Raw genomic sequence first — 23095 nt, forward strand, 5'->3', positions numbered from 1 at the left:
GCAGCACTCGCCACCTGTCCTGTGAGGGTCTGCCTGCTGGCCAATCACTTGCACGAGGGGATCTATTTTGTTGTGTCCTTGGTACCTGGCTCACCATCTGAACTCAACAAATTTTCATAAAATCAAAGTCTCAATAAAATTGACTCCCAAGCATTTTTTAAAGAGAAATTTTTGGGATCCCTGGGTGGCGCAGCGGTTTAGCGCCTGCCTTTGGCCCAGGGCGCGATCCTGGAGATCCGGGATCGAGTCCCACATCGGGCACCTGGTGCATGGAGGCTGCTTCTCCCTCTGCCTATGTCTCTGCCTCTCTCTCTCTGTGTGTGTGTGTGTGACTATCATAAATAAATTTTTTTTTTAAATTTTAAAAAATTTTAAAGAGAAATTTTTAAAAGAAATGTTTTCTCATTGACTTTCATTAAAAAAAAAAAAGGGGGGGGGTGTTAATTCATACAAAGTGAGTGTCACTACGGATTGAAAGTCCCTGTCAGGAAGTCCCCCTGCCTAGGGAGCACCGTAGCCAAGCATCACCTCTGAAAGGGGCCTCTGTGCAAGGCCCGCACTGTTTCCCCGGCTCCAGGACTGGGTCTCTTTTGCAGGCCCTTCCAGACTTTGCTCATTGGGCCCAGATTCCTGAGCCAGCACCTACCTCCCCACCCCCTGGCTACCACACTTGGCCAGCAGATGCTGAAGGACACTCCTGTTCTAGTCCACCTAGCAGAGGAAGCATGTCCACAGGACTGCCCCAGGCTGTACCCAGTCCCCATAGGATGCACGCTGGGAAGATAGGCCTCCACTCTGAATGGGACAGTCACCCAACCAAAACAGTGAGCCAGGCAGATGGAGGCGGGTAGCAACAGTCTGAGTGGGCGATAGAGAAGAGGGCACCCGCCACATAGGCTCCTGGGAGTGGGAGACCTAGTGGGCACAGAGCAATTCCCTCCCAACCTCCCAACCCCCACCTAACACTCTGTCCTCTCTGTGGCCACTGTGCCCCCACTCGGCCCCTGCTCCAATTCCTCCTGGACACCATGCCCCCTAGGATCCTGTCACAGAAAGTCACCACAATTGCTCAGGCTCCCCATTTCTGTTGTCCTGCGAGAATGAGCTCAGCCAGGTCAGGGCTAGATCCTCAGTGAAAATCTTTTGATGACTACGTAAATAATTAAATTATGCTGTGAAGGAGCTAAGACTGCTACAGAGAGAGAGCAGAAGGCCTGTAGGGCTAGATGAACAGGGAGAAAACAGTGAGGCCCCATGCCCAACACAAAGGGCTCTCCAGGGGAGAAACAACATGAGAAAACACACCAGCTCCCACAGAGAGCCTGCTGCGAGCTGGGTGGGCACTCACAGACCCATTCATGTGTATTAGTCCAACAAATGTGCAGATAAGTATCACAGACGAGGACAAGGAGACTAAGGCTAAACAGCCAGGCCAAAGCCACATGGCTGCTCATGACCAGGCTCAAAGCCAGGAGAGGCTCCGGAGCCTACAGCATGACACTGGCTGGAGCACCCAGGCTAAGCCCCACTCTCCTCAGACTTCAGGGAAGTCTCCTGCCCTCCCTGAATCTGCTCCCACCTACAGGATGAGAGGGGACTGTGAGGTCTCCCAGAGGGCTCTGCTCTGCACACCTCTTCTGTTCCACTGTGTGCAATGGTGAACAATGCCAAAGGCCAGGTCTTTAAGAATCTAAAAATCCAGTGGGGAAAAGACAAGGGTTCGAGTGTGAGCAGCACACAGAAGACAAGCATAATTCAGTCTCCTTTTTGGGAGGATGCGGGGCAGAGAGAAGAGGAAATCCCGGCGCTGAAGAAGCAAGCTGGGATAAAATCTCAACAACAGTGGAACACCAGAGAAAGAGGGGGGCAGGAGCAGCTGTGCAGGCAGGGGGATGTTTCCTTCCAAGAAGTGAACAAGATCTGGGATGCCTGAGACCGAAAAGCTTTGGGAACTTACCTGGGAGTAAGTGGCAGTCTAATCAAGCACTGCCTAGAGTTTTCTGCCCCCCCCCCCCCGCCCAAGCAATCTTCTTTGCACACCTACCAGGTGCCAGGGCCTGGAGAAACCATCCTCAACATAGCAGACAAGCTCCCTGCCCTCAGGGAATGGATCTGGTGTGAGGCGGAAAGACAGGAGATAAGTTAGCACACAAGGAAGACATGGTGTGATCTATGAAAACCACAGAGCTGTGGAGCATGCAGTTGACAGGGACGGAGACTGGGTTGGAAGTGGAGCCCATTATCCATCATCACGCGACACAGCAGCCCAAGACAGGGCTGTCTGAGAATGCAGCAGTCTGCTATAGAGGCAGGCCCTGGACATACGTGCACAGGTAGGGCCTCTGAGTGGGATGGAGTACGCAGGAGAGCAAGCACTGGGGCTGCGGGAAGGGCCCAGGTGGCCAGCTCTGAGTGGGTCAGGAAGTCAGGGAGATGGGCAGTGGAGGGAAAGGCAGGAGCGGCTGCAGGGCCAGCAGGGCAGACAGTCCTCCTGAGAGATCCAGGCAGTCTCGCACTCTCCACTGGGCGGTGGCTCTGGGCTGAGCCAGCAGGGGACACACACCAGGCCCGGAAGGGGCGCAACCCAGGCCCAGACTCCAAGCAGGGGCCCCAAGTGGGGTCCCGCCGGGAAAAGGGCGCAGGCCGGGCACAGGCTCCATGCAGGGATCCCCCACTGGGCTCCGGCCAAGGATGGGCACTGGGCACAGACCCCCTGCAGGGGTCCCCCACTGAGGTCCGGCCGGGAAGGGCAGCGGGACCTCGGGCAGGACCTCGAGCGCAGAGGGCCGACGTCAGGGTCTCAGCACAAGTCCGGGTCAAGCGCCTCCCGCGCGTCTGAAGCCCAGCGGCTGCAGAGGGGCGCAGGGTCAAGGGCAGAGGGCGCAGGCTGAGCCCCAGGGTGCCCCCGACGCCCACGGGAACCCCGGGCCGCGCCAGGTGTCAACGCGGGGTGGGAGGCCACCCAAGCGAGCACCTGGTCCCCGCGGAGAACGCCCGGAGCACTCCAACCCCGGGCCCCGGGGGACCCCGCCCGACCGCCCCCCGCGCTCCAGGTCACGACCAACCCCCCCGCCCCCCCCGTGCCCGCCGGCGTGGTTCCGCCCGCCGCGCGCCGCGTTACCTAGGAGACGGGCCAGACGCGGCCGCGCCCCCGCCCCGAGGCCCTCGCTCTAGCAGACGAGCCCCCACGGCGACCCCAGAGCCTGAGGCTGGCAGGCCCGCCGAGGCCCGCCGGAGCCCGCCGGAGCCCGCCGGAGCGCAGGCCTAGCGGGCAGCGAGCGCCGGGGATCGCCGGGCCGCCGCCACCGCGAGAGGAGCGTCGGCAGGCGGCGCGCCGCGCGCCCAGGCCGGGAGCCCGCCCCGCGTCGGCGTCGTTGGCAGGGCCGCGGGACCAATCGGAGCGCCAGTCCCGGGGCTACGCTCCGGCAGCGCCAGCCAATCGGCGCGCCGGCGGGCCCGTCCTGATTTGCATGGCCGGCGACCCCCTCAGCCAATTGGAACATGACTGGCGTGAAGGCCAACCAATGAGAAGCCAGTGGAGGCGTGGCCCCGGGCGTCCCACGAGGTGAAGATGCTGCAGGAGGAACCTGGCCGAGCGAGCGGGATTCGGGGGCGCTAAAGTCGCCGGGGCAGGGCGGGAAGGAAGATCCGGAGCGGGGCTACAGGATTCGGAGCTGGAGCCCCCAGGTGAGTGCGGGGGACCCCGGCGGGCCGCGCCGTCCACTGCCGTGCGCCGGGAGAGCGGCGGCGGGCGCCCGCCAGGCCCGCGCCGATTCTCCATCTCTTCTCCCACGGCGCGTCCCCGCGCCCGCCTCCGTCCTCACCTCCTCTCCCGCGGGCTCACCTCCTTCTCCATCATCTCCCTTCCCCCATCCAGCCCGACCTTTCGGCTCCCATCCCCGACCCCTGCCCCAAACTTCGCGCCTCCCCTCGTCCCGGAGCATCCCTCCCCACCTCTGCCACCTCCCCTACCCGCAGCTTCGCCTCCCCCTGCCCCCATCCCTCCTTCCCGTCCCCTCTCCCGGCCTCTGCGCAGCCCCATCCGAGCGCTCCCGGTCACGGACCTCCCCGTCTCGCCTCCTTGTTGCTCCTGAAGCCTCATCCTGCCTCTTGCTCCTTATCCCTGTGCCCATTCTCCCATGCATTCTGCTCCCCAGCCCCTACCTCTCTTCCCGTGCACGCTCTCCCTCCACCTTGCAGGTCCCCAGGACCTTGGCATTGCCTTCCTGCACCAGTGCCTCAGGCTCCCTACACACCAAACCCCACCCAGCCTGGTCCCTGTGCCCCTTACCCAGCCTCAGCTTTTCTCCTCTCCACACCTCCCTACCTGCTGCTGCTCCCACAGGATGCAGAGACCTAGCAGCAGCACTGCTTCCTGCTGCAGTGGCAGCAGCCCCGTACCTGCCCACCTTGCCACTCTCCTACCCAGGCACACCCTGGCTCCACTCCTCCTGGCATTTGTCCTGCAGGATCCCGTGGGGGACTGTGCTTGGCCTAGAGCATCCTGGGGGGTTTCAGGTGGGAAGCCCCTCAGCACCCTTTCCTGCCATCCTCCCTGGCCACCACCTCCCTCCCCACCCCACCCCCACTTTCCTGCTCAGCCTCACTTTGTGATTCAGCATTTTTGGGGTTGGAAACTTTCTTTGCTTCCTGGCATGACAGGACTCGGCTGTGGGGCTGAAGGCTGGGGGTCCTGACCCTGCAGTTTGTTTCCGTGGCCACTTTAGAAAACAGACCTGAGTTGCCTGGTGGGGACAGGGGTGGGGAACAAGGGACCCTCCAGTGAGGGTTGCCTTCTCCCTTTCATTTGTCTGTCCTGTGTTGAACCGCATCCAAGGGGAGATGACATAAGTAATAGCTCCTGGAGAAATGGGCTATTAGCATTTATGGAAATTAATACATCCACATCGGAGGAGTAAGAACACCAAGTTCAGGCCACAGCTGTCCCACTGTCTGTCATTTCAGGATTTCTTCTTTCTCTGCAACTTCTCCTCCCCCTCAAAAAACGCCATCCCCCTTTCCAATGCCAAGAGCAAGCTCCCACTCTGCTAACACATTGCAGGGTTTGGGGACCTGCGTGTGGGGAGTCCCATCTGCCCTCCTGATTATTGCTTGGAAAAGCATCCACCTGCAAAGCCAGGCTCATTTGCAGTCCCTGGGCTCCTGCCCGTGTGCCCTCTCAGTGGGGGCCCAGAGGGCATTGGCTCCCCAGATTACATCCATACCTTGGAACACGCCAGGTGCACACCCAACCTCAATGGCACTGATGATGTTTGGGCTACAGTGCATTCCTGCCTGGAAAGCAACCTGAGGGAGGCATCCCGTGCAAAGCTGGGTCCAGCTGCTTCTGTTTCTCTCTGCCCTGCCAGTTGCCAGATACGGTAGGCACTGCTCAGCACCCCAGGACTGAGCCAGGGCATGGGGGATAGGGGTCAAAAAAATATGAAACCCCGGTGTTGTGCTCAAAACCCTTTTGGGTCTGGATATGGAGCCTGGATGGGAAGAAATGGGCAAAAAAGCAATTGCACACCACAAGTGTGGAAAGACGGGATACCACTTATTGCCTTGGAAGGGTCGCAGCCGGCCGTGGGCACTGGGGGTGTGAGGGGCAAGTGAGCTCTGTGCATGGGACAGCTGGAGAGGCCTCACCCCATGGGGCTGGCTTTCTTTCTTTCCTTTACTTTTTCAATGATCTTCTAAACCTCAAGTGATTCAGGAGGAAGTAAGTGGTACAAGTTTTGATTTGGCAGTTTCCGGTAGGGGCTCAGAAGGAGGGGGCCTCCTCCAGACTTTCCTGTTTGTTGGTACTGGGCCCATGGCAACTGGACAGCCCAGCGTGTGGCAAAGGAAGGCCTCCTCCTTTTTAGAACCAGTGTAACATGTTTCGTTTCTGGGGAGTCTGGCTGAAAGCAGCACGTGTTTTGTCCTTGACAGAAGTCCTAGTGACCTTCATGTCACCAAAGGTCCCAGAGCAAGAGTGGTTTCTCTGGGTAACAGGGCAGGACAGTGGCAGCTACGCAGCATTTGAGGAAGATCGTCTCTGATGGTGTCAGAGGGCCGGAGACACAGTGCCTCCCTCCATCTCCTCTCCCAGCAGCCAGGAGGACTCACCTCATAGAGGTGAAAGGTCTTGGCCATCTTCCCCCCTAAAGGAGTCCACAGGAGGCCAAAGGCAAAGACTTCTCCAAGGTCATTCAGGGCAGGGGCAGATCCCAGATGGACCCTCTGCATCCCACTAATTGAAACACAGGTCACTTCTTGGGCTCTCCCAGGTGGAGGAAGCCAGCATCCTGTGGATGTGCCCAACCATCAGGTTTGGCTGCCTTTGGGGAAGGTTCTGGAGATGTTGCTGACATGCATAGAGGAAACCAGTGCCCTGGGGTGTGTCTGAGTCACTGGAGAGCTGTTGAGAGTGGGGGATGCCATCAACCACAGAGAGTTCTGGTGATACCATCCTGCCCAGCCTGGCAGGTCCCCAGAGCAAGGGTGCCATGTTTCCAAAGATGTCATCAAAGAGATGGCAGGGGGCCAAGACACTGAGCAAGATGAAAGGGGAAAAGAGACTCAGGTCTCTCATGCTGGGCTTGCACTTTAAACCTTGCTCTACATGGTGGGTCCTTGTAAATAACCCTGCAAGGTGGGCTGGTTAGCCTGGTGGAGAAACTGAAGCACAGGTACCAACCACCTCCCCATCCCACCAAGTTCCAGAAATGCCAAAAACGCACACACACACACACACACACACACACACACACACACATCAGATGGGTCTCAGATGCATAGGGGAGTCAGCGGTCAATCCCAGCTCCCAAGAAACATGGAAACCCACCTTTTTCAGGAAGGGAAACCCAGCACACTTAGCTCTCTACTTACTCCGTGCCCTCCCTTTCTTGGGGGCAACCCTGTGAGAAGAGGCGGTCCTTGGCAGCAGTGTCTTGGCTCAGCCACTCTAGGCGAGGGAAAGAGAACAGGGCCTCCCCGGGAGAGAACACACACTGGACCCGGTGGGAATGTGACCTGCCTGGTCGTACTGTCCACCCATGGGGATAGCTCGAGGCTTTCCATTCAGCCTGCCCTTGGCAGGTAGGAGAGCTGCCCTGCTAGGTGGATATGAACAGCTGCCATGTCTTCTTACTCTTTGCCGCTTTCTGTGGGGCTCAGCTGAGAGCTGGCCTTTCTGTCTCTGTATACCCAGGATGAGCTCTGGCCCAGCGTCCTCCCTCCCCCAGCCTGAGGGTCCCCACGGCCACACATCTGGCTTTCTAACTCATAGCCCTGCAAGACAGGGTCTCAGGAGGCTTTCCTGCTCTGCCAAGTGGCCACATAAGTGGTACATAACCCTGGAGACCTCAGGCGTGGGGGGGCTAGTGTGTGTCCCTCGTAGCAAAACCAAGCCCCCCAACGCTTGTCTCACCTACATCCCTGGCACCTGCCTTTCTCAGTTCCCTCCTTGCAGGCAACACACTTCTCTCTCACTCCAGCACAGACACCTGCAGTGTTGGCTCTCGATGCCATGCAGGATACAGATAAAATAGGGTTGGGGCAAGGGAAGAAGCGGAGAGGGGGACTATCTCCCTCAGCTTCACACCCTCACCTCAGATTCAGTTAAGGCATCTCCTCTGAGGACATCTTAGGCCCTGGCTGCTGGGCAGTTGAGGTCTGTGTTCCAACTGGAGGCCGAAAGCCAGGCACGTCTTTTTTCTCAGATCCCTGCGCTGAGTTCAAGACAAACCAGCCATCCCAGGGTCAGTTTCCACAGTAAATGAGCAGCTTCCTGGGTCCCCTAAACAGTAGGTCTTATCCACAAGGTCTCTGTCACCGCTCTGGCCTGTGGACCTTGGTGGGGAGTTAGCTCTGCATCTCCCCCGTTTCTCGATTGGCAGAATGAGACTGTGAATCAAATCATCAGGCCAATCCCTGGCTCATAGCAGGTGCCAATCAGTGTCGTCTACCCCCTCACCCGCCGCTTCCGATCATGGACTGAACCCAAACAATCGCCCTACCTGGAACCCAGGTGGCTCCCGAGAAAGCTCAAGCCATGACTCAGGTCCCCTTTTGAGTGACTTTATGGGCTTCCACAGCACTCCTCAGAATGGGATGCCTGTTCTTAGGGGACAGCCTGGGAGAGTCCAGCCAACTGCTTTTTGCGGGGGTGGGGAGGGTGGGCCTGTTGCCATTGGTCTGTAGAGAAGAGCCTCCCGGTGAATGGAGGGACATCACCCTGTCCCCCCAGACCTCAGGCCTCCGGGAGGGCAGGTCACCCCTTCTGGCCCCTGTCTGCACACCTGCATACCCATGCGGTGGCCCACGGGCACCAAGGGCTACGGAGCCACCTCCAAGTGTGTCCACTCCCCTTCACACAGTATGCTTTCCCGTGCCCTCCCTTGGCAGCTGTGTGATCTTGCAGAGCAAACGCCAACCCTGATGTCCACAAGCTGTCCAGTGCAGCCAGGGGCAGAAGGATCTGCAGTTCTGGCTGGGAGCCTTGGTATCTTGAATGCTCCATAGTGGTGGGGGCCTCTCTGGATATAGTGCCCCCCCCTTCTAGATGGAGGAGAGTCAGACATAGCTAAAAGGCACGGACAAGGAGATTCTGATCCTCCAGCTCCACTGGCAGCTCTGCCTAGGTGAGACCACAGAGCGGGGAATTTTGGGGGCTCTGGGGGTCCTGTGGCCCCCTACATGCCAAGCCAGAACCACGGAGAGCTGTGCCCAGACACAGTCTCCCAAGGACCCGGGAGCAGCTCAGCAAGCTCTGTCTTCGGCCAGCACTGGTCCAGGGGTTCCAAGACCCCACTGTGAGAAAGTCATGCCAGCTTGAAAATCTTTCCCTTTCTGATTATCCAGGAGCTTCCTGCTTGTTCTGATTATCGGGGAGCTTCCCACCTTTGCTTTTCCTGGGGGCATCTTTGATCAGTGGAGGCTCTGATGAGAAGGGCTTTGCTGGGGTTTCCTCAATTCTCAGGAACGTTCTACCTGAGAACGTTTTGTCATCTTCGAACCTCAAATTGTGCTTTTTTTTTTTTTAAGATATTATTTATTTATTCATGAGAGACAGAGAGAGAGGCAGAGACACAGGCAGAGGGGGGAGAAGCAGTCTCCCTGTGGGGATCCCTGATGTGGGACTTGATCCCAGGAGCCCAGGATCACAACCTGAGCCAAAGGCAGACGCTCAACCACTGTGCCACCCAGGCGCCCCTCATGCTCTTGTCTTGACAAGCATGGCAGGATGCTGTTGTTACTAGTGTTGGAACGAGGTTTGGTTTGGTTTGGTGAGGCTGATGGCCCGAGCACTTGCCTGATGGGATATGGAGGAAGCTGGAGCCCTGCAAAGGAGCAGGCTCTGTCACTCTGTCTCATCCTATGGCATCTCCCTCCCCTGTCTCCATGGCCTCCCTCCCCACCTCTGCCCATGGCTTCCTCTCCCTACCTGGGGGGTATTGCCTTTCCCTCTCAACCAGAAGGTATTTCTAGTCACCCTGGCCAGGAAGTATTCAGGCACCAGGGACAGGAGGCCTGGAGCCGTCTCTGCCCCTCCTGCAAAGAACACCCAATGCCCAGAAAAGGAATTGCAAATCCCAACCAAAAATCACTACCTTTCTATGTGTCCACAGGCATGCTTTGACTTCCCTGAAGTAGCAGACACCTCCCCATTTATACCTGCCTGTTGAAAAAAGGAAGTGAGGGGTGTCTGGAGACCAGCCAGGGCACTTTGGAGGCGCCCGGGATGCTGCTTCACTGTGCTTTTCCTTTATCCTGAAAGATGGGTTTGGGAGAGAGTGCCAGGGCATAGGGCATGCAGAGCATCTCCCACAGGATGTGGACCCACTGTCCTAACAAAAGGGTTTGTTCAGATGAGATGCGTCAACCATCCCAGGCCCAAGGTTGCAGCCCAAGAGTCTCTGGCTGCACATAGGAGACCCTGTGCTCCCAGCCCTGACCTGGCTTTGTGCAGGTGAGGCCTGTGCTGGGGACTCACCCATTCCTCCACTGCCCCTGGGGAGGTGCAGATGGTGTCACAGTCAGTGCAGGGAAGACGCGGGGTTCAGAACATGTAGCTGCCACTTGGGCAACCACAGAAGTGTCTGCAGGCCAGACAGGCACTGCAGTGGCATGCATCCTACGTGGTCAGGAAGAGGTGAGGCTGAAGCCCGGCCTGAGGCCAGTGGGGCTGCAAGGAGTGTCAGAGGGAGATAGGACGGGCAGGGCAGGGAGAGCTGCATGTAAAAAGTGCAGAGATGGCAAGGGGTCCTGGGGTGACCTCAGGGGAAGGACGCTGGGCTAAGCGAGGAAACTTCTTGAGGGGCTGCTCATCTTTAGAAGGTGTTTCCTGTCTCCTGTGGGGCTGAGCTGAGTCAGTCATGCGTCTTGGGGAGAGTGAAGCTGACCAAGTTCCACCAGCCGCCCCCAGCCCTGCCCTGCGGGTCCCTCAGGGGACCCTGAGCTTCTCCACCTGCCATAGTTACACCACCTTCCCAAACATACACATGATGGGCTGGGCTCTCGCTCCCTGCCTCACCCATGGTAGGAAGATTCTGGCAAAGCCTGCAGGGTGCCACAGAGAAGGTTGCAGAAAAAAGGGTTTCTCCCCACCCTCCTGCAGCCTGGTAACCATGGAAACCAGTAGGGAACTACCAGAGGTGCCCAGCCACCTGCTGAGCTGTATGGGTGCCCAGGACCTGGCTGGGCCCCACAGCAGGCCTGTGTGGGTTCCTGGGTAGCAGCCCATGTGAGCAGTAGGAGGGGTGGCAGCAGGTGCAGCCCCAAGCTCTCACCCAGTGCTCTGCAAGCACAGACATCAGAGGCCAAAGGGCCCTTCCGCCAGCCCTTCAAGGAGACAAGAGCGCTCCTGTCCCCCACCTCAGGCAGACTGCCTGGTCTCTATAACAGCCTCAATGTGAGCAGACACTTGAACAGATACCAGGCTTCATTTCATCTGGCATTGCTTCTCCAACCAGTGGGAAAGTCCCTTCAGGCCCCTCACTCTGGTGCCCTGTAGTCCCGCAACCTCATTTCAGAGAGGAGGAACCAAGCTCAGGGAAGAATCAAGTTGTTGGCAGAGCTGGGTGGGGTCGCAGTGCTGCTCTGGGCCCCCATGCTGGCATCCTGTAGGTATCTACACTCTACAGTGATCATGGTCACTGGTGTGTGGTCCCTCCTTGACCACATGCCTGTGAGGATGGGGTATATCTGTGTGTCACCGCCCGACCCCCAGCTGAGCCCTCAGGCAGACACATGCCAGAAGCAGGCTCTCAGCCACGATCTGGTATAGAGGACTCTCCCAGAAAGCAGAACAGCGTCGGAAATGGCACATGAAGCTCCTGTTTACCCAGTTGGAGGCATCCTTTGCCACACGGGTAAGGGGTGTGGAAACACAGCCCAAGGATGCGTGACTGCCACCTGACTTAGAATGGTCAGAGAAGGGAATCCTCTGGGCAGAAACCAAACCTCATGCCACAGTCCCAGAACCCTGGTCCATGCATGAGACTGTCCATTGTGGGGGTCCCCAAAATGGGGATGTCCATTTTGCATCCCCAACCCACTCCCTGAGCCAGACAGCCTGCACCAGGGAAACGTTCCTGTCGTTGTATTGGTGAACTTGTGAGTACAAGGGACAGGGCCAGGGGCATCCACTCACCTGGTCCAGCCTGACTCCAAACTCCTGAGTGCATACAGTCCTTTGAAGCCAGCACCCTCCACACGTCAGAGATCAGCCTCAGTGTCCCAGTCCCTCACAGTGTCTTTGTCGGGGCTCAGCTGCAGAGAGCAGTGAACACCACTGTCCAGATGAGTCCGAAAGTGCTTTGTGAGGCAGGGCTCAGGTATGAAGTCATGCCCTCGCCCAGCACTGCTCTGTGGGCCCCCCTTCTGCCATTCCTCCCTGCCGGAAATGTTCAGAGGCCCTACTTGGGGAAGTTGACCTGCAATGTCCTTCCCACCTCATGGGCTTTGGGTCCTTAAGCTGAACCATGGGACCAAGCCTGGGCTCCTTGGGCCAGACAAAGGCCACCCTCACTGCAGTCTCCCTGACTTCATCTCCCCCATGCTGGCTACCGACCAGTGGATTCTCCCCAAAGTGTCTCACCCACCATTGGATCCAGGGAGCAATCCTGGCATACCCTGAACAACAGGCAGGGAGGGCCCTAGGGAGGTCAGGGCAGTCACAGCCTCTGGGTCCTGACACCTAGCCAGAAATGGCAGCAGTGGGGACTTGGCCTAGTGTGCTGAGACAACGTGGTCCTCGGGCTCGGGCTAGTGTCACTAGCCAGTGACCACAGCCTCCAGCTGCCTGGCATCTAAATGGACGGCCTCTGTCCTGCAGCCCCTCAGCCTCCCTGGATAGACCACAGGTTCAGTGCCCAGCAGCCAGGATGCCGCTCATGTTTATACAGCCAAGCCACTTAATTACGCAGAGATAATTCCTCCTAACTGAAGAAACTGTCCCAGGGCATTAAGATTGAGTGGTCCCAGGTGGCAGGCAGAAAAGGCCATGGTCCCATGGGCATATTTGCTGGGGAGCTGGGAGCTGCCAAGGGGAAGCCTGAACAGCTGAAAGCCTTTTGTCCCACTGTGAGAAGGAGCAGACACTTCATGTGATGCTGGAAGATGATGATGATGACACTGGTGATGATGGGGGTGGGGATGACAAGGATGGTGGTGATGATGATGGGGTGGGGATGGTCGTGGTAATGGGGATGATAGTGGTGGTGGTGATGAGGATGGTGGTGATGATAAGGATGGAGTGATGGGGATGGTGGTGGTAATGATGGTGATGATGATGATGTTGGGATGGAGATGGTGGTAAGTGATGGAGATAATGGTGGTGGTGATGAGGGGAATGATGATGGTGGTGATGATTGTAATGATGATGATGGGGTGAAGATGGCGGTGATGGTGATGATGACGACGGGGTTAATGGTGAGGATGACAGCAGCAATGCTTGTTGTCACTGTCTCTGTTTGTACCAGAACTGCCATTTGTTCCATCACAGATCTTTGTCAAGCCCCTACTTAAACCTGACCTGCATTTACTCTTAATCCTCCAGCCAACCCAGGATTAGGTAATATGATCTTCATGGAGGTGAACAGGCAGTCTGCCTTCCCTCGGGTTGTGCAACCAGAGGACAGAGCTAGAGCATGACCTCAGAGGACTCACCATCCTATGGCCCGGACCAACCTCATTAGCAGGGCAGATGCATAGACCTGGCCTCACTCCTGGGCTGGGGTCATCAGGATCCCTCCTAATGGAAACCCCAGGAAGGAGCAGCCTGGCTCCCAGCTGGCCATCCTTGTTGCAGCTCCGTGGATAAGGAGCAGCGCTGGCAAAACCCCCTGTGGGATTCCCATGTTGCCACTGGAGCCTTCCCTGCCTTGTTCACACAGGCGCTATACCCCAGAAAGGGGGACTGAATCTGAATCTGCAGCAGGAAGAGTGTGGTCAGGAAGAGGGACCCCCTCCCCCCTCACCTGCCTGCTTTCCCTTTTGCCCACAGAGATGTGGGCATCCCTCATTCATGAGCAATTTCCCACACGAAGCAATGGTCACTATGAGCAACCATGATATATTCCATCATTCACTTAAGCGTCATTTCCTTAGGGACTTCGCAGTTATAGTGAAGTGTGTGTACATCTAAGTTTACTTGTTCTCTTAAGCCTTTAGAATATGTTTATAAGTAGGATTTCTGGGTCCCGGGCTGTGGACCTGTATTACCCTAGTTGTTTGCCCAGAAGTAGCAACAGCTCAGTGGAGTAGCTCCATTGTAACCTCACCGCCAATGAGTATTTCCATTTAAAAAAATTTTTCCTGTTAATTATGATTGCAAAGGTGCAGTGCCTGGTGGCTTGCTTTTGCATGGCTTTTAATTCAGCAGAGCCTCTAATGGATGTGGTGGGGTAAAGCTGGCTTTCACATTGCTGGTGTAGTGCTGCATGGGCAGGATATTAATCTTTCATGCCTCCATCATGTGGTGCTGGGACGTAATCCTCTTTGAAACCATTTGTTATTTATTCTTACAGTCCCCTGGAGAGCAGAGAGAACCCCAGGAGCCTGATCACAGATGCTAATGCAGGGAGAGCTGCAGAAATATCCCTACAGACTCCTCCTCCCCACCAAGGTGTGGAGCTAAGCCAGAGCTGGGGACACAAGGCTCCAGCCCCCCACCCCCACAAAGGGGCTCTTCCCCCAAGAGAAGGCCATTCTCTGCCTCCCCTACAGCCTGCTGACATTACAGGGTTTAAAAGGTTAGGTGGGTTTGTTAGTTCCCTAGCACTACCAGAACAGGTCACCGCAAACCGGATGGCTCAAAACAGCCATATCGATTCTCTCCCAGCCCTGGAGGCTAGAAGTCTGAAATCAAGGTGTGGGCAGGACTGGTTCCCCTTGCAGGTTCTGATCTGTGCAGGCCTCTCTCACAGCTCTGGTCCTGCCAGTCATCCTCAGCATTCCCTGGTTTGTCGACATCTGCCTGCACCTTCACATCCCCTTCTTTCCCTGTCTGCATCATCTTCTCTTCTTATAAAGACACCTGTCATCAGATTTAGGGCTCTCCCCTCCAATCCAGCATGACCTCATCACTGGGTCCTTACTTTAACTACCCCTGCAAGGAGCCTTTTACCATATAAGGTCATATTCATAGGTGCCAGGGATTAATATTCTGACATATAGCCAGGTGGTGCAGCACGAAACCCACTCCAGTGGGTTTCTGCCACTGACACCCACCCCCTTCCCCCTCCAGAGAGTTCTATGACTCTCTTTCTAGTCTGCTATTTATTTTCCCCTTGGCAAAGATTACACATCAGGTGTCGTAGGCTCATGTGAGCGTTCACAAGGACACTGGAGTGGGGGAGGGCAGTGTCAAAGTTACACCTGGAACTGGGGCTTTGTGCTCTCAAGCATGGGGTGACCCCAGCCACATCCGCTGGCCTACTTGGAAGGTAGACCCCCTACTCCCCACCCCCACCCACCCCCCCAGTCTTGGCTCAGCAGTGGCTCAGCAGCCTGGAGAGCCTGTAGGAAGCCCAAGCCCTCCTACTGGAGCTCACCTGAGGGTGACAGTGTGAGCAGGTAAGACAGGGCCATGTATCTATGCAGGATGGATGGTAGGCCCTCAGGTAAACCCTCTTTTCAGGATTCCAGCTTGTGCCTCCCCCCAGCAGGGATAGGCTTGTGCTACAGACTTCAGGGGGCCCCAGATCTGTCAGACATGCTGCTTTGCCAGCATCCTTCTCAGCCTTTCTGCTTCCCCTTTGCAACTGGAACCACGATCTGTCCCCCCAACTTCCAAGGTTGCTATTAAAATACATCTAAAGTGCAAAGATAAGAGCTACAGTCCAGGGACCCGGCCCCCACTGTGTGTGCATCAGCACAGGATCATTGTAGACAGCCAGCAACCATGCTAAGCATAGGGAGGAGGCCTGGCTGGACATGAGGGCTGGAGTGTCCCAGGATGGCCTGGCCAGGGGTAAGGGGCTCCCATCCCCACAGCCCAGGACCAGCATTCCCTGCCCCACTCCCCATGTTGCTTCAGAAACTCACATCAGCCATCAAGACGGCAGCACCCACCGCCCCGCAAGCAGGCTGCACTGCCTGGTCACTACATGGGGAATCCCCCCACCCAGCGAATGGGTTCATGCAGGGCTCCAGAGAGGAAGAGACCCCAGCTACATCTGGGGGAGGGCCAGGTGTCCAGCTGCTTGGTAGCACAGTATGATGGCAGTGTGGCCACTTCAAATGGACAGGCTGTCTCTGAAATTGGGCATGTGAGAACACCAGGATGCTGGCCTCTCTCCTTCTCCCATCCTGGGGTATAAGCAGTTAAAACCCACCCCTCTGCCCAGGAAGCTTGGAGCAGCTCCATCCATCCGTGGAGCTGGGCTACCTCTGCTACCTCCTGTGTCAGCTGCTCTGACTGCTGAGTCAGGCTCTGAGATGCGGTAATGAGTGATCATGGCTGTAACCACCAGCAAGGTTGCTTGTTTTCTTCCCATCTCTGGAACTCTGTTTTTCTGCATCAGCTCAGTTAAGATAACGATCGTTTGTGAGAGGAGACAGTGTTTATGTTCTCTTATTGTGCATGTTCCAAAACGAGGGGGGGAAGCCAGGCCCTCCTTCAAGGACACTCTCACCATCACAGGGGGCTGGGGGTGGGGTGGCCAGCCCCTTGGTTCATTGATTACCCCACTCAGAAGTGGATGCGGAGGTTCCATCTCTGATGTGCCAGCCAGGTACTCAGCATCACTGCAGCTGCAGCTGCGGGGCGGGAGGGGCCGGAGACGCTAAAGCTGCGGTGGCCACAGGGTGCCCTCAGCTCCATGCAGCCTGCGGGTGCTGCCTAGAGTCCCTCAGGATTGCATGGCTGCCCCCATGGGAGCTGGTGAGTGTGGAGGGCCAGGAACTGCTGCCTCGTCCAGGATCCCCCACTAGCACCAGGGAGGAGGGAATCCTAGAGGTGAGCCATTACAACCTGCAGATTTTCTACTCCGTGTAAAAGGCAGAGCTTGGGTTTCAGGAGGGAAATGGTCTCCTCTAGTCCTGCTGCAGGAAGCTGCGCCCCCACCCAGTGCAGGACAGCTAGCACCAGGGAGAGATCTCCTTTGCTTCCCATTCATAATCTATAAGAACCTCTTCCCCTTGTAGGACCAGACCAGCTGGCCCTGACACCAGGATGGGGGAGAAACACTGCCTGCCCAACGCTATGATCTCATGCTGTGTGTAACCCTTGTCTCCCCTTGAGCCATGGGGGAGGGGCTGCCCCTTGGGGACTCAGGCCTTGGCCTTCCTAGTGGGGAGATGCCTGTGGCCTTGATCGTGGCAGGCTCCCCAGAGGGAGGCACTGAGGCAGCCCTGCCGTTCCTCTGGGAGTGGCTGCAGCAAGAGCTGTAGAGACAGGTAATTTGGCCATGGCCAGGGCCCAGAGGGAAGAAAGCAAAAGTGCCCTTGGGCACACTTCATCCCCAGGGAGGTCGGAACCGACCCCCCTGCCTCCCTCCAAAAGTGTGGGAGATGCTCTCTAAGTCTGTCTGAAATGTGCTGCAGCTGGATGTTCACTTCCCCTGAACACAAGCCTGAGGGTCTAGGTGGCATTGTGTTGTTCTCAAGTCCTTCTGGCCACCCAACACACCTGTGGTGATCCAGGACTCTTGGTCTTCACCTACTCTGTTGGCATCTGCTTTTTAGAGCACCAAGAGGTGGCCCCAGGGGTGGGGTGGTCTGGGATGCCAGGGCCTTCCACACGTGGGATGCTTAGCACTGCCCACCTGGCCCAAACAGGATGGAGCATCTGGCCTGTGCAAGGGCAGACCTTTCCCCGGTATCTCTGGGTACATGAGTGACAGCAGACTGTGGGTCACCTGGCTGATAGGTGGAGTGGGCCCATGTGTGTGCACACATGTGTGAGTGTGTATGCGTGTGTGTGTGTGCGCACACACACGTCCCTTTGGATGTGCTTCCATACCTAGACACCCCGCCCCCAGAGCTTCTCGCCAGGGCTGGCCTGGAACACACAATCCGCTGGAGTTCTGCTCTCTCCCTGGATCCTCTTGATAAGCTTCCTGTAAGGTGAGAAACCCTGACACGGTTTCACAAAAGGGAATGTAAAATTAGTTTCAAAGGAAAGCAAGAACTGCATGATGTCCTGGGATTCACATTTGCCCTGGGGCTCTGCTCTGAAGGCTAGATTCCTTTTCCTGGGATTGTTGGGATGAGATTTTGCCAGAATGTCAGGGACACTGTCTCTCACTCAGCTCTCTGTCTGTCTCTCAGTCTTTGGCAAGATTTCCCACACCAGTCACTGGCCTTCCGTCTGAGGATTTGGGTCATGCGTGTGCACTACCAGCCCAATTTCTGACATTATAGTATTTTTTCTTTTAGTCAGTTTTTTTCTTAAATAAGCTTATTTGGAAATTCAGCTTGCTTGCAGCCCCTCTAGTAAAGAGAAATCCAGCATCACTTGTCATAATTTTGAGGTAACTAGAAGTAGGTAGATACTGGATTCAAGAACCATCTCAAGTGTGACCAGAGCATGTCCCTGCCTTAGGGAATGTGAGACAAGCCCTTGCTTGTCTGCTGGCGATTCAGTGGTGTGCCACCTGTCCCTCCCGCTCCAGTCATCCCCACCCCCCTAGGTCACAGGAAGGCTATTTGCATTCTCAAGGGCAAGGTGAGGCATCCCTCCCTCAGGTGAATACAAGAGACAAGGAAGCCTTGGGGGCATTAGCCCCATCTATCCCAGATTTCCTTGGATTTGGGCTGGGTAGGCAGTTACTGGGGAAGGGGTGCCCAGAAGCTGCGCTGGCATTCAAGTGTCAAAGACTTAAGCCAGAAAGCTACAGAATTCTGAGTGTTGGCCTGTCCCAGCTCTTTGCCTCCTAGAGTTGTGTGACTCTAGGTAGGTCCCTCAGAAGACACAGATAGGAGGCGCCTGGACGGCTTATTTGGTTGAGCGTCCAACTCTTGATTGTGGCTCAAGGCCATGAGATTGAGCCCCGTGCCAGGCTCCGTAATCAGTGCTGAGCCTGCTGGAGATTCTTCTTCTCCCTCTGCCACTCCTCATGCTCATGCACACCCTCTCTTTCTCTCCCTCTCTCTCTAAAATAAATAAACAAAGCTTTAAAAAAAAAAGGATGCAGATGGTAACAGTTAGGGATGGAAAGTGCAAACTCGCTCCTCGCTGCCTCCCACCCCCAGGGTCACCCTGAAAATACTGTGGGGGGATCCGTCTAGGCCTGGGAACCAGCTCTGCACTGATGCCCAAGGCTGATGAAGTCTGACAGATGAGGAGTTGTAGCCGTCCCCCAAGACAACAGCAAGAACAAGGACAGGGCTGCCATGGGCCTGAGGGAAGAGGTAAGCAGGTGTGCCCAAAGTCAGGTGTGCAGGAAAAAGATGTAGGCAGGCCTGAAAGTAGGTGTGCAGGAGACCCAGAGAAGAGATAGCTGGAAAAGTAGACAGGGCGAGTCATGAGTTGTTCGGCATGCCAAGCTGAGGTGCTTGGACCTGATGCTCACGGCCCCAGGCAGCCATTGAGGGCTTTAGAGAAAGGCGTGATGGGGTAGATCCATGGGTGAGCACTAGGAATGGGACTCTGGTGACAGGTGGACGACTGTAGTCCAGGCAGGAGCTCCCACGGCCAGCTGTGGAAATGGGCAAGAGAGGAAATGTTCCAGGGATAGCTAGGTGGACAGAGCCAACAGGCAGCTGAGAGTATGAACATAGAGCTCAGGGCAGAGAGGAGAGGGAGGCACAGCTAGCTGTGAGGCTCATGGGGCTGAAGCTCAGAGGGGGCCAAGGAACTGCCCTGGAGGGTCATCCAGGGGGCAGTTTCCACAAGCAGATCACTGAAAGCAAGAATGCTTGGAGGAAGAGGAGCCAGCCCAGGGTAGAGGTGGTGCTGGTGACGGAGTGGTGCAGGTAGATGTGCTAAAGGTGGTTGGGGCACATGTGATGGAGGCACAGGTGACAGAGGCAGAGGTGGAGCCACAAGGGTGGTGGAGGTGCAGGTGATGGAGTCCCAGGTGGAGGCAGCAGAATGTATGCATGCGCGCACAAGCACACATGTGTCTTTGTGCCATGCGTGCATGCCCATGAAGTGCTTGCCTGTCCACATGCTTCAGGAACCTGGCATCATCTTGCTTGGGGCTCCAGGCCCGGTGGAGACTCGACAGGCTCTACCTGAGATCCTGGTCAGGATTGTGCAGCCCCCTGAAGGAGGCCACCACGGCTGTAGGATGGCCTGCCTGTCCCTTGGAGGAGCCACCAGGAGACGACCTGCTCATGCTGCCCCTCACCGCTCTGCATGGCACAGCCTCATGGGGAGTCTGTGTTAACAAGAAGGAAATTTCCGCCTTTCCTGGGCAGCATGACACACTCGTGCATTCAGCAGAGGTCTGTCCTGGCACGAGGAGTTCCAAAGGGAACGAGGCGGACCCAATCCTGACACTGGGTCTCAGCGTCTAGCTGGGGGACAGCTACAAGTGCTGAAGGAAATCCATGTGCTGACATGATGGACAGGACACTTTGGAGTGAGCTGTCCAGGATGATGTCTCTAAAGATGTGACGTTGGAGCAAAGACGCAAAGGAAGAGCATCCCCGGCAGAGGGACAGTATGTACAAAGGCCCTCTGGTTAAGGAGAGGAAGCTGCTCTGGCCACAGCCTGAGGAGGAGCCACAACAGTGGAAGACCATCATCCTCTCAGCTGGACATCCAGTGAGCACTTCGGAGCAGACACAGCCAGCACCCAGCTCCGGGACTCCCCCAACCCGCTGCACCCACCCATTCCCCTGTCTCGGGAACTGGCACTTCTTCTCCAAGGTCCCTGCACACACATCCACCCTCCAGTCACCCCCTTGGTCTCAACCTCCTGACTCCGCCAGCCTCCTCCACCTTGGCCCACAGCTCTCCAGCTTGCACCTGGACCGATCCCTGGCCTCCTGACAAGAGCCCTGCCCCTGCCCTAGACCACTCCTCAGTCCTCACCCCGCTGCCCAGAGACAACGGGAAGCATAGATAAGCTCGTCCCTAAAAAGAAGGCCTTTGGTCACCCACCCTCCGGTGGCTGCACAGGGCTCTGATTTAGAGGAACGACTCCCAGTACTGCCATCTGCTGAGCGACTGTGGGCAGGCCAGCTGAGATGCCCTGGCCTCAGTTTCCTCAGCTGGCACCACTGGCTAGTCATGAACAGTACCACCCTCTCAGGGTTGGGGGCTAGGACTGAGTGAATGAATGTAGGAAAGCCCATCTCCCCACCTGGTTCACTGGCAGCTCTCACTGGTCACCACAAAATGAGGCAGCCCAGGGCTGCTGCTCAGGTGGCATCTGGCACATCTTCCCCCCACACCACTAAGAGGACACACAGATGTCCCTGGGCCCCGTCCACACAAAGTCCAGTTTCAGGACAGGACCCTGAAGGCCCCACCTTTTCCCCCAGGACTGGACAGGTCACCGTGTCCAGGAGAGCAAGGAGTGGTGTCTCTGTCCTACTGTTTTCATAGAGACCAAGGGCCGGAGCAAGAGGGCAGGCGGCCTTGCCGCAGAGGCCACTCTCCAGGTGCAGTGGCTCATCTGCACTAATCATGAGCAACACAAGCAGGGTTTAAATATACTATGCTTATTTCATTTCAGCACAGGAGTGAGAAAGAGAACGTACAGCCTGTATGAGCAACTCAAATCAAAAATAAATGAGGCAAAAAGAGTAGCCAAAAATAGTACGGCATTGGAGGCAGCAGCCTGCGTCCCTCGGCCAGCTGTCCCCGGCGAGCGGCATCGCAGAGAGCGGCCAGGAGGACGGCTTTACATGTTTATTCCGGAACAGATTAATCAGGCCTGCAATCCGATGATAGATCAGAATTACTAGCAAAGTAAAAGCAAGATAACAACCCCAGGCACACGAGCCTCTAGACTCTACCCTCCAGCCCTGGCACCCTTGCCAAGCCATGGCCTGGGGCTTGGCCTGCAGGCAACGTGGGCTCATCTCTGACCTTCCTGACCCAGAACGTGCCCACTTAAGGCTACCCCACCTCCCTGCAAAGCAGAGCTGCAAATGCCATGGACCTCATGAGGGTCCATACTTTTGTCTCTCGGTTTCTTTACAGCAGATGTCACCTTTTTTTAGTGTCATAGATGAGAGTTTTGCAAATCACTCCAACCCACCACCTGTTTTTTGTAAACAAAGGTTTATTGGAACAGCCACCCCCATTCATTCACATGCTGTCTCTAGTTGCCTTCCCACAGCTTTGCCAGAGACCGACTGGCCCACAATGCCTAAAATATTGACTCTCTGGCCCTGACCTGCCCAAGCTTGTGGTCTCCTGCCCCTAGATGCTTTTCATCATCTGCTCAAGCACCCTAGGGAAATATCCGGTCCACCTAAAGACAGCCATCAGTGATAGGGTTTTGTTTGGTGGTGTGTCTGTGTGGATGTTGGTTTAGGGCTTTAGAGGTGTTGTTGGGGGGAGAAAAAAGATTCTGCAGTAATTATGTTAGGTTCTTTTATGTGAGGAACATGTTTTGGGCAGGGATATTTGAGTTACACTACTAGACTCTGACCCCGCCATGAAAGGAGAACACATGTGCTATGCGCAGCTGCCACCTGTGGACAGCTACAGCCGGCCAAGCGAAGGGGGCCTCCCAGTGACCCGCAGGGGTCAGGTGGGGCCCCCCAGGCCCATCTGAGGTGGAGAAACAGGCAGAACACCACTGGGCAGGGCCTGAAGGGACCTTGATCTTGAGAGGCCCCTTTCCCTAGGACATAGTCTGGGCTATCCCTCCGGGTTCTGTGAATCACTGTGGAGCCCTTTGAAGCCTCCAGCCATGTCCATAGCAGTGCATCCACCCACTCTGGGGCCTTCTGGGGAGGGAACCCTTCAAAAGACCCTAGAACCAAGTCCTGGACTCAATTAGGTGTTTTTACGTGGCCTATCTTGAACGCTTGGGAAATCTGCATGGCATGTCACTGGGGAGGTGCCTCCAAAAAAAACCACAAGGAGCTTTTCAACCGTGAAGGCTTACATTCCTGCAGACTCTGGAAGGCCTCTCCTACATGACACGATGCATGAGGACCGTTGGCTGGGTAGTGGCATTGCTGAGCACACGCCAACAAAAACCCACCACACTGTGACATGTGGCACCCGCGACAACAAAGGGCCCCTCCTGCCACTGCTTCCTCCTCATGGTGAGGTTCAGACAGGGATGGATAGAATCCTACAAGTCACACCAGCACCGAAGCGGGGCTGCCTTCTGGGTACGGGTTGTTAAAGTAGGTTAGCATGCCCAATCCCCAGGTGGGAGGTTGCGATGTCACGAGGTGAAAACTCTCAGCAGAACCCCAGGACTGGCTGGAAAGTCACCAAACCACCCACAACGCACCCGCACCCAAATGCAAGAGACAAAACAACAGAGACCAAGGGTATGCTTGCTGGTCAGCGCTGAGCAGCATATGGAAGGAGATAAAGACCCAAACCTGAGCCCAGAGGCAAGTTGGGCACAGGCCAGGGAGGGGCGCGAGGAGGGGAGAAGCTGGGTCTGGATGTGCTGTGTTGAATTCATGTCTTGAAGTGCTGCCCCTACCCCCAATGTGCTGGTATATGGAGGCTGGGCTT

At 56.3% G+C, this 23095-nt stretch overlaps 2 protein-coding genes across 8 annotated transcripts in view; one reads left to right on the forward strand and one right to left on the reverse strand.

The window, feature by feature from the left end:
- Positions 1–2114, reverse strand: part of NPHP4 (nephrocystin 4) — a 115767-nt gene extending 113653 nt beyond the window's left edge. Inside the window, 1 exon segment of the mRNA NM_001135788.1 lies at positions 2045–2114. The gene's annotated coding sequence lies outside the window, so the exon portion shown is untranslated.
- A 1382-nt stretch (positions 2115–3496) lies between these two features.
- Positions 3497–23095, forward strand: part of KCNAB2 (potassium voltage-gated channel subfamily A regulatory beta subunit 2) — an 85354-nt gene continuing 65755 nt past the window's right edge. For 2 of the 7 annotated variants that reach the window (XM_038537768.1, XM_038537776.1), the window contains exon 1: positions 3499–3687. The gene's annotated coding sequence lies outside the window, so the exon portion shown is untranslated. Of the gene's footprint in view, positions 3688–23095 lie in introns of all 7 variants that reach the window. The other 5 variants (XM_038537778.1, XM_038537779.1, XM_038537772.1 and 2 more) reach the window with 4 other exon arrangements.

The sequence above is a fragment of the Canis lupus genome, chromosome 5, assembly GCF_011100685.1.
Source record: "Canis lupus familiaris isolate Mischka breed German Shepherd chromosome 5, alternate assembly UU_Cfam_GSD_1.0, whole genome shotgun sequence".
NCBI classification, from domain to species: Eukaryota; Metazoa; Chordata; class Mammalia; order Carnivora; family Canidae; genus Canis; species Canis lupus.